Source organism: Pan troglodytes, chromosome 2, assembly GCF_028858775.2.
Source record: "Pan troglodytes isolate AG18354 chromosome 2, NHGRI_mPanTro3-v2.0_pri, whole genome shotgun sequence".
Taxonomy (NCBI): Eukaryota; Metazoa; Chordata; class Mammalia; order Primates; family Hominidae; genus Pan; species Pan troglodytes.
Genome location: NC_086015.1, coordinates 59322510 through 59332990, shown reverse-complemented (window position 1 = coordinate 59332990; position 10481 = coordinate 59322510). Strand labels below are relative to the sequence as shown.

The 10481-nt window shown below is 39.5% G+C and overlaps 1 long non-coding RNA gene across 2 annotated transcripts in view; it reads right to left on the bottom strand.

Moving 5' to 3' along the window:
* Nucleotides 1–10197: 10197 nt before the first annotated feature.
* LOC107970473 (uncharacterized) overlaps nucleotides 10198–10481 on the bottom strand; it is a 69151-nt gene continuing 68867 nt past the window's right edge. For both annotated transcript variants that reach the window (XR_010155614.1, XR_001713060.3), the window contains one exon: nucleotides 10198–10312. This is a non-coding gene — a long non-coding RNA (uncharacterized LOC107970473). The remainder of the gene's footprint in view (nucleotides 10313–10481) is intronic.

The following is a 10481-nucleotide window of genomic DNA, read 5'->3' as shown; positions in this document are numbered from 1 at the left end:
CAGCCTGTAATAAATAGCTTCATATACAGAGATTCCATCTGAACACAAACAGTCCCAGCCTTTAGAAGACTCTCCAGCAAAACTCTCAGAGCACGTGTGTGTTTCAGGGGTAATCATCTCCAGGCAACACTGGTCGGTCCTAGAAGTTGTCATTGCTGTCATCTTCCTGTGAAATTCTTCATCCCTTTGAATGCTCATAAATGGGCATTTTCCAGAGAGTACATCATTTTGAATTGAATTTCAATAACTCCTCCAATGGCCGCCTGCCAGCCTGAAAATGTCCATGCTTGTGAAACGGTGAGTCTGTTTGAAAGCAGGCTGGCTTTGGTTTTAGCAACAGACTAGGCTAAGTCCAGAAAATATTTTGTGTTATTTATTTTTATAGCATGAATGAGCAAAATATTCAAGAAAGTGCTGATGGGGCTCTAGTTCTCAAACTCCTGCTTAGAAAATAGAAATTTAGATTCTCTGTTCGATCCCTCCAAGCCCCACCCTGTTCTCTCTTTTTTCCAATGGGGGCTGATATCTGTGCCAGCTTTGGCAGAAGCAGGGATGTGTTGAAATGCTGTAAATTACAGTTAATGTGATATGATTCTGTTTATCCTTGTCCAACACTGTTGAACCTACCAATTTCTCCTTCTTGGCTTCCCATGAATTAAAGCAACCAGAGAATAGCCAGTTGGAAGACTGAATCATTTTCTTTTTCAGTCAGAGTAAAAAACAGGCACAAATGATGAATGCTGGCCCTCAAGAAAAGGGTTTTTTCCTTGACAAGAAATTCAGAAAAAGCCCAAGACAGTGCCCTATTTACTTTTGAAGAAAAAGCATTGTGTCCTGGGATGTAAGGAAATGAAAGCATGATTCAGTTTCCTACACAAGATTCTCACCAATAAAATTTAAATGGAAAATGTCGATGATTTCATAACTATGAGCTGAATACTAAATAGACAGCTGCCATCCTTAAATTTCTAATTCAAAACTAGAATGATCAGCCCAAGAAGATAGTCACTGATAGGTCTCACTGTTTTATACCAGGCACATTAAATAACACTGTGTCTTCAGAGGCAAACCTCTTAGATGCAAGTGACCAGACATTGTGACTGTCACAATGCTAAATGACCAGTGTGACTAAATTGTTCAAATGTCAATCACCAGGCCTGTTGGGAAGATGTGGCATTTGTCAGATTTTTATTTGAAGTCAGAGAATTGACAGAGCTTTGTTTTCATGTATATTGAGGTTTTGAGCAGGGCATGTATTAGGTTTGTGGAGTTATTAGGGATGAGGTAAAAAACCATATATATATCGTCAGAACAAATAATCATCAATAACTGGGAAAAAATTCCAAATTGAGCATTTTCAGATCTGGTTTGCTTTGAATATTGCACAATCCAATGAAGGTTTGATTAAATGAACAAGAGGGAATAGCAATGTCTTTAAAGAGCAGTGGAGAGCAATGTAAGGGAAAATATATTCTATCCCATGGCTAATACAAAATATGTAAAGTGTGGTTAGAGAAATGTGATATGAACTTAAGAGAGGTATATGATGAGCACTTCAGGGTTTTCTAAATAGAGACAGATGATGTCTTGTGTGTGTGAAGAGAGAAATGACCCCTCCACAAACTCCCCTCTACCCTGCACGTGATTCTTCTGTAGTAGGCCTGATAACCCAAATCCCTTACATTTGCCCAATGCATTGCATATTTATTTAAAAGAGAATGTACAATTGCAAATATCAATCCAAGTTAATACTTCCCTCCCAACTAGCCCATGAGTTAGGTGCTTATATTTTCCCCTTCTCACAGATGGGGTAACAGAAGCATGTAGAGGTTAAATAACTTCATTCGTTCATTAGTTACTTACTGATTTCACCACACACTTATTGAACCCTTACTAAGCATAGACACTGTACCAGGTGGTGGAGAAATGAGAAGAGTGTGACTTAGTCCCCACCTTCAATGCATCTTTGGAATGGTAGAGAAGACAGACTGCTAAAGGAGACCTCACAATAGAAAATGGTAATTAGACTGATGAAACTATGTATAAAAATTCCTGCCTCTGGCATTGCTTTTCCATGTGTTGTTCTGTTTCAGGCCAGGCCGTGTGTTACCTCATTCATCCCAACACCAACCCTATGGGGTATTCATTCTTTCAGCTAATGCCCACTGAGTGTCAGTCCTGGGAAAATAGCGCCCACTGTTGAGAGATTAGATTCCAGTTAAGGAGACAGACATTTATCAAGTATATCACAAAAATACCAAAGAGAGGTACAACTATAGTGAGTGCAACCAAAAAAATGTGACAAAAGCTAGAGGAGTGCACGGTGGGGGGATTTGACTTCATCAGGGAAGCCAGTGGAAGCCTCTCTGCGTATGGAATCATAGGAAGGTCTAGGTGAGATAGGGAAACTATTCCAGCAAGAGAGGGCAGGATGGTGCACGGAGAATTGGAAAGCAAGTCGGGGGAGTACAGTGTGACGTGTGCAAGGAGAGGTCAGTTCCAGAAGGTCCTTTCTTACAAGCCATGTGGGGAGGAATGGAGGGTATCCTCACCACGGTGCTGAGGAGCCACTGAGTGTGTAGCAGCTGACGGGTCATGGCACTGATTGGTATTTATTCTTCTTTTTTCTTTTTTTTTCTTTTTTTGAGACGGAGTCTTGCTCTATCACCAGGCTGGAGTGCAGTGGCGTGATCTCGGTTCACTGCAACCTCCACCTCCTGGGTTCAAGTGATTTCTCGTTCTTCAGCCTCCCGAGTAGCTGGGATTACAGGTGCACACCACCACGCCTAGCTAATTTTTGTATTTTTAGTAGAGATGGGATTTCACCATGTTGGCCAGGATGGTCTCGATCTCCTGACTTCATGATCCACCTGCTTCGGCCTCCCAAAGTGCTGGGATTACAGACGTGAGCCACTGCACCCAGCCTTCTTTATTTTTTTTTAAATAAATTTTTTTGTGTATATTTGAGGTTCACAATATAATATGGGATATGTATTGATAGTAAAATGGTTACTACAGTGAAATAAACAAACATATATCATCTCACATGGCTGCTTTTTTTGAGAAAAGAGCAGCTAAAATCTACTTAACAAAAATCCATAATCACTATAATTTTATTAACTATAGTCTTCATGTTGTACATTCAATATCTAGACTCACTGATCCTGTATATCTGCTTCTTTGTATTCTTTGATCTACCTCTCCTCATTTCCTCTCTCCTGCCCCCAACCTCAGTAACCACTGTCTTATTCTCTATACATTTGACTTTTTTCTCTTTTTTTCTTATGATTCCACATATATGTGAGATCATGATGCAATGTTTTTCTTTCAGTGCCAGCATCTTTCACTTGCCATAATCTCCTACAGGTCCATCTATGTGTTACAAACAGCAGAATTTCCTCTTTTTTTTTTTTTTTTTTTTTTTTGATACAGAGTCTCGCTGTCGTCTCCCAAGCTGGAGCGCAGTGGTGCAATCTTGGCTCACTGCAACCTCTGCCTCCAAGGTTCAAGCGATTCTCCTGCCTCAGCCTCTCAAGTAGCTGGGATTACAGGTGCCCACCACTATGCCCAGCTACTTTTTTGTATTCTTTTTTAGTAGATATGGAGTTTCACTGTGTTGGCCAGGGTGGTCTCAAACTCCTGACCTTGTGATCTGCCTGCCTCGGCCTCTCAAAGTGCTGGGATTACAGGCATGAGCCACCATGCCCGGCCTCTCTTGTGTTTTTAATAATAGCCATACTAACGTGTGAGGTGATATCTCATGGTGGTCTTCATTTGCATTTTTCCAATGATTAATGATGTTGAGAGTGTCTTTTCATATACCTGTTGATTGCTTTTATGTCTTCTTTGGAAAAGTATCCATCAGGACCTTTTCCTATTTTTTTAATCAGGTTTATTTTTTCTGCTATTGAGTTGTAAGAGTTCTGTACAAATTTTGGATATTATTAAATATCCAAGTGGATTAAATGAATCAATTTGGGATCCATTTGCACCAATCATTAATAACTCCTTATCAGATAGGAATTGTGAAAATATTTTTTCCCTAGATGTAGGTTGCCTTTTTACTTTGTTGATTGTTTTCTTTGCTGTGCAGAGCTTTTTAGTTTGATATAGTCCCATTTATTTATTTTTGCTCTGGTAGCCTGGGCTTTTGGTGCAATATCAAAAAAAGTATTGCCAGGGCCAAGGAGCTTTTCCCCTATATTCTCTTCTAAGAGTTTTATGGTTTCAAGTCTTACATTTAGGTCTTTAATCCATTTTGAGTTGGTTTATGTATATGGTGTAATATAAGGGTTTAATTCCATTCCTTTGCAATGGAAATCCAGTTTTTCCAGCAGCATTTATTGAAGAGACTATCATTTCCCCATTGTGTCCTCTTAGTGTCCTGGTCAAAAATTAGTTGGCCATATATGTTTGGATTTATTTCTGTGCTCTCTATTCTGATCCACTGGTCTATATATCTGTTTTTATGATATTATCATGCTGTTTTGCTTTCTATAGCTTTGTGATATAATTATAAATCAGGAAATGTGATCCTTCCAATTTTGTTCTTCTTCAGTACTTCTTTAGCTATTTGTTTTTTTATGATTCTATATGGATTTTAAGATTTTTTTTCTATTTCTATGAAGAATGCCATTGGAATTTTGATAGGGATTGTGTTGAATCTGTATATTATTTTGGGTACTATGGATATTTAAACAATATTAATTTTTCCAACCCATAAATACAGAATATCTTTCTATTTATTTGTGTTGTCCTCAACTTTTTAAATCAAGGTTTTAGAGTTTTCAGTGCCAAATCTTTCACCTTCTTGGTTAAATCTATTTCCACTTTTTTATGCTATCTTAAATAAGATTTTAAAAAATTTATTCTTAGCATTGCTGTTATTTGTGTATAAAATGCTACTAATTTTTGTATGCCAATTTTGTATCCTGTAACTTTACTGAATTTAGTTATCAGTTCTCACAGTTTTTTTGTAAACTCTTTGGGTTTTCTACATATAGGATTATGCCATCTGCAAATAGAGACCATTTTTCTTCTTCCTTTCTAATTTAGATGCTTTTATTTCTTCCTCCTGTCTGGTTACTCTTGCTAATACTTCTAGTAATATGTTGAATAGAAGTGGCAAGAGTGAGCATCCCTTCCTTGTGCTGGATCTTTGTGGAAAAGATTTCAGTTTTTCCCTGTTGATTATGATGTTAGCTATGGGTTTTTCATAAATGTCTTTTGTTATATTGAGGAACTTTCCTTCTATACCTAACCCATTAAGAGTTTTCAATCAAGAAATGATGGACATTTCTTAAGATGACTTTGGCTGTGTTGTAGAGAATCCATTAGAATGAGCCCAAAGGTGAAATTTGGGAGACCAGACAGATTTTCAAAAGAGAGGTACTGGAGTGGTGGCTGTGGAGCTGTCCAGAAGGGCAAAGATCCAAGAGATATTTTGGAGGTTACATTGACAGGTTTACATGTGTTGGATATGGGACCAGTTCAAGAGTGACCCATTTTACAGATGGAAAATCAATGGACAGAGAGAGAGGCTGATTAACTCCCAAGAACACAAAACTGGTAAGAGAATCAATCTTTATTAGAGCAGTTGAAGAACTGTTGAGCAAGCACTTTTACTCTCTATTTTGTGAGCATGAAGAAGAGGAAACCAAGAACCTTTGCTGAGGAAAATGGAACAAAATCTAAGAAGGAATAAATGTTCAATCATGGCTTTGCCGAGCGTGTAGAGGAAAGGGAAAGGGTCATTTTGGACAGAGGTAATTGCATATGAGCAAGCAAGAAAAGGAGGCTTTGAGAGGTGACAGAAACTCTATATCTTGATTGTGGTAGTAGTTACAGAAGTTCATGCATTCATTCAGATTCACTAAACTGCACTTAAAGTGGGTCCTTGTTAAAGTGCATATCTTGTGCCCAAATTTTGGTCTCTAATACCTTTGTCCACTTGAAAGAACCACAGTTTTTCAGAGAAATGGCTGATTCCAGGGCTGGAGCAGGAAGTAAAGAAGTGAGTTTTAAAAGGAAAGAAAAAGAAAGAGAAAGAAAGAAAAAGTGTGTATGTCACAAGGAAATAATAGCCAACTTGGAGGGGATCCCACTGGCCAAACTGGGAAAATTTGAGCACTAATATAATTAAAGATAGTAATAAATTATAGGCCATTGAGAAGAACAGGAAATCGTGAGTCCATACTAATAAAAACAATAAACAATTGGGAGAAAGGGGAGAGTCTTATCCACAAGAAGGCTGAATGTAGCTGGTAAATGTGGAAGAAGTGCTAGAAATGAAAATCTTCATTTTACATCTACCATAATAAAGTTTTGTTCAGGCAAGAATCATCAAAGGCTGCTAAATCCAGGGGGATATTTTAATGAGGTGCAGGATATTTGAATGGTCTCAAAGAATCTTCCCATAAATTGCTTATTAACTGCAAGAGAAATAGTAGTAAATACACAGGAAGAAATGGGATAGCACTTTGGGTAATCAACAGCAGCATCACCAATGGCCATTGTGTGCCCCCCAGATATCATTCTATCATTCTAGTTGTTCAATCCAATTGAAATCCAATTAAAATAGGATAAAAGCTAAAAATATCAAGAGAGAAGTCTCAGAAGAAAGAGGAAAATAAATGGCCAAGGGATTCGTTAAAAAGATGCTCACCCTGATAAGTGATCAGGAAAATGCAATCAAAGCAATGCAGTACTGATTTTTCTCAAACTGATATTTTTTCAATGATCAGTGACACTTCATTTGGCAAGAACATGGAGAGAAGTAGGAACTTTCATACTGTTTGCATGATTGTCACTTGATAATATTTTTGGAGGACAATTTAGTGTTATTTTTCCACATTAAATATCCTTACCCTTGGACTGAACAATCTCAGGTCTGGGAATTGATCCCAAAATACATCCCTGATTGTATGCACAAGGGCAGTTATTCCAGTTGATTGTAATAGAAAGCAATTAACAGCAGTATCAGTTATCTATTGCTGCATATCAAACCACTGCAAATGTAGCAGCTTAAAACAACACACACTTAGTATCTTTTTCTGTGGATTGAGCATCTGGGCAGAGCTTAGCTGGGTCCTCTGCTTAATGGTCTCTCACAGCACATGAAGATGCTGGCCAGGGCTGGGGACTCATCTGAGACTCGAATGGGGAAGGATCCACTTCCAAACTCATGGTTATTGGCAGAATTCAGTTACTTGTGGGCTTTTGGCCAGAGACTGCCCTTAGTTCCTTGCCACATGGGCCCTTCTGGAAACCAGCAAGAGAAGAGTCTGTTAGCAAGAGGCAAGTTACAATGTCTTGTACTGTAGTCACAGTAGTGACATCTTATCACTTTTGCTCCATTCTATTGATTAGAAGAAAGTCATGAGGCCAGCCCACTCTCAAGGGCAAGGGATTTCACAGAGGCATGAATACCAGGAGGTACAGATCATGGGGAGGGGGTCATCTTAGAGCTTGCCCCCATGACAACCCAAATGTCCATTCAGAAGGACAAGGTTAAATAAATTATTATGGTAGCACCACACTATGGGAAACACTTCGGTCATTCATGAAGAATAACGTCAATTTAAGTGTGCACAGACTTGGCAAAATTTTCCAAACCTATTTCTCCCCAAGTCCCACTCCCCAAACCTATTGTTAAGTGAATAAAATAAGCAAACCTAGTTTGCAGACAATGCACATATTGTGACACCATTTGTGTGGAAACACAATATTTTCCAAATGAAACATGTTCATGTGTACATATATATGCATTTATTACAAAGGAAAAAGCTTGGGAGGAGGTATATCTACTCTATTGATCATGGTTACCACTGGAAGCTGTGGGTTCAGGGTGGACGGAGGCATAATGGTCAACATTCTCATTTTATTCCTCATACTTATTGATTGTTTGGCTTTTGTTTTTTATTTTTTTACAGTGGGAATATATTTATGTATTGTAGATTTTTTTTCTAAAATGAACTAAAACTGGGAAGCTGGGGCTTTCATCCAACAGTGTTAATTTTTGGAAGTGTAACATGTTATCCCTAAGTGTGTCCTGATTGTGCCTTTTTATTGTGCAGATTTTAACAGTTTGCTCGGTTTTCCATCCCAGCTTTATCTCAGATGTTTCCAACTACACTTGGAACAATGAGACCAATAAGGGCTTTGTTGTCCTAGACCCAAGAGCTGTTCTGGGAGTACCGGAGGAGGGCTGGGCTGTAGTGAGCTGGCAGCTGGATCCTATCGAGCACCCTTTTTTCCCAGACACAAAAGAAGAACCACAGTAGCCACCCAGAGTGGAGTCTGGTGCTGCGGGGCACTTCTGGGAGGTCACAGAAAGGGATGTGGGACAAAGAGTCCCTTTTTGTGGTGTGTCTTCTTGTTAGTTCCATGACCGACTTTGTCATCAGAAGATGAGCCCAGGCTCCCATGCTCCCATGATGGAGGTGCAGTTCAGGAGCAACCGCTCACTGGTGACCTTGGGTGGGCTGCCTCATCCCTCTGTGCCCCAGTGGCCTCCTCTGTAAAATGGTGATGTCCGTCCTATCACTCTTATGGGTTTGCTGTGAGGATTAAATGTGCTGATACAACTGAAGCACTTGGCTTAGTGCCCAGAACATATTAAGCACTCTCAGGAAGGTGAAGATCTGCTGCCATGCAGATGTTGTCTATTGTTACTAACAAAATTAGCATTTACTAAATCCTTACCGGTTCCTCTCCCCAGCTCTGTGATAACTGCTTTACATGCGTGATCTCATTGAATCCACCCTAACTTCCGGTGTTAATTTTCCCATTTTACAGACAGGAACTCTGAGGCTCAGAGAAAGTCAGTTAGCCTCCCAAGTTCATACGCTGGGAAGTGATGGTGCCAAGGTTTGAACTTGGGTCTGTCTGCAAAGCTTCTGCTCTTCACAATCATGCTTTATTGCTTTGTGGGCCTTAACACTCACATTATTTTGCTCTCATGATAATGAGAAAGCTTCAGGCACCAGAGGACTTGGGAACAGAATAGTGTACTTAGGAGAGGACTAGCTGGGATTTGCTGTGTAAAGATATGACAGAAACATGAGGATAAATGGTTGAGTGAAGAGTCAGTGTGGGAAACGGTCCAGAACTTTCTCAAAAACCAGTCCATCAAGGAGATCAAAATTAAACAAAGATAAATTGGATTTGACTTCCACAGTAATTCGCCTGTTATGTGTATGTTTGTATACAATCTTTGTACTTAACAGAGACCACTCATTCTTGTCACACACATGGAATTTACAAAAATTGACCAAAACTTCCCTTTTCTATGGTGGTGTACTTACAGGCACTGCCACAGAACTACAAGACTTCAGGGAGAATCATTCAGAAAGACCTTTCTAGAATGCCTGTTATGGCCCATATGAGCTTCTAGATATGTTATATGGTTTGGCAGTGTCCCCACCCACATTTCATCTTGAATTGTAGTTCCTATCATTGCCATGTGTTGTGGGAGGCACCCGGTGGGAGGTAATTGAATCATGGGTGTGGTTTCCCCATGCTGTTCACATGATAGTGTGTGAGTCTCATGAGATCTGGTGGTTTTTTAAGTGCCTAGCATTTTTCCCCTGCTGGCACTCATTCTCTCTCCTACAGCCCTGTGAAGAGGTGCCTTCCATCATGACTGCAAGTTTCCTGAGGCCTCCCCAGCCATGCAGAAATTTGAGTCAATTAAACCTCTTTTCTTTATAAATTACTGAGTCTCAGGCATGTCTTTATTAGTAGTGTGAGAATGGACTAATACAATATATTGACACACACACATCCTATTTTGTGGTAATGAAAAGCGGAAATATCTTCTTCATCTTATCTATGAGGCAACTAAGGGTTAGACACTAATCTACCAAAGGCATATCGTTTGCAAATGGTGGCACTGGGAAGGAGACCTCAGGGGCTTCCCGGTTCCGAGGTACAGCAGCATCCTTCTTCCAATGTGCTGTGCCTGCTCAGGGGGTCAGAGGCTCAATAACTCCCTGAGCAGGCACAGCACATTAGGCATAGCACATTGGGCACATTTTAGGAGAAAACATTTCTTGAAGCAAGTCTAACAAATCCATTCTTCTCCTCAAACTTGTTTTCTGAAATAAAGCTTCAGACCAAGAATGTAAGTCTGATAAGAATGCAAGGCAGACAAAGGAAAGTGTCAGCGAGAATGTGCGGGAACTGATACCCTCTTACCTTGCTGATGGAAATGTAGAATGTTGCAGCCATTTTGGAAACAGTTTGGCAGTTCCTCAAAATGTTAAACATAGAATTACTGTATGACTCAGCAATTCCACTTCTAAGTGTCTACCTAAGAGAATTGAAAACATATGCATGAGTATTCACAACAGCATTACTCATAAAAGCCAAAAAGTGGAGACAACCAAAATGTCCATTAACTGATAAATAAGTAAGCAAAAGATGGTATATCCATACAGTGGATAAAAAAGAATGAAGTCTTTATTCATGCCACAAAACAG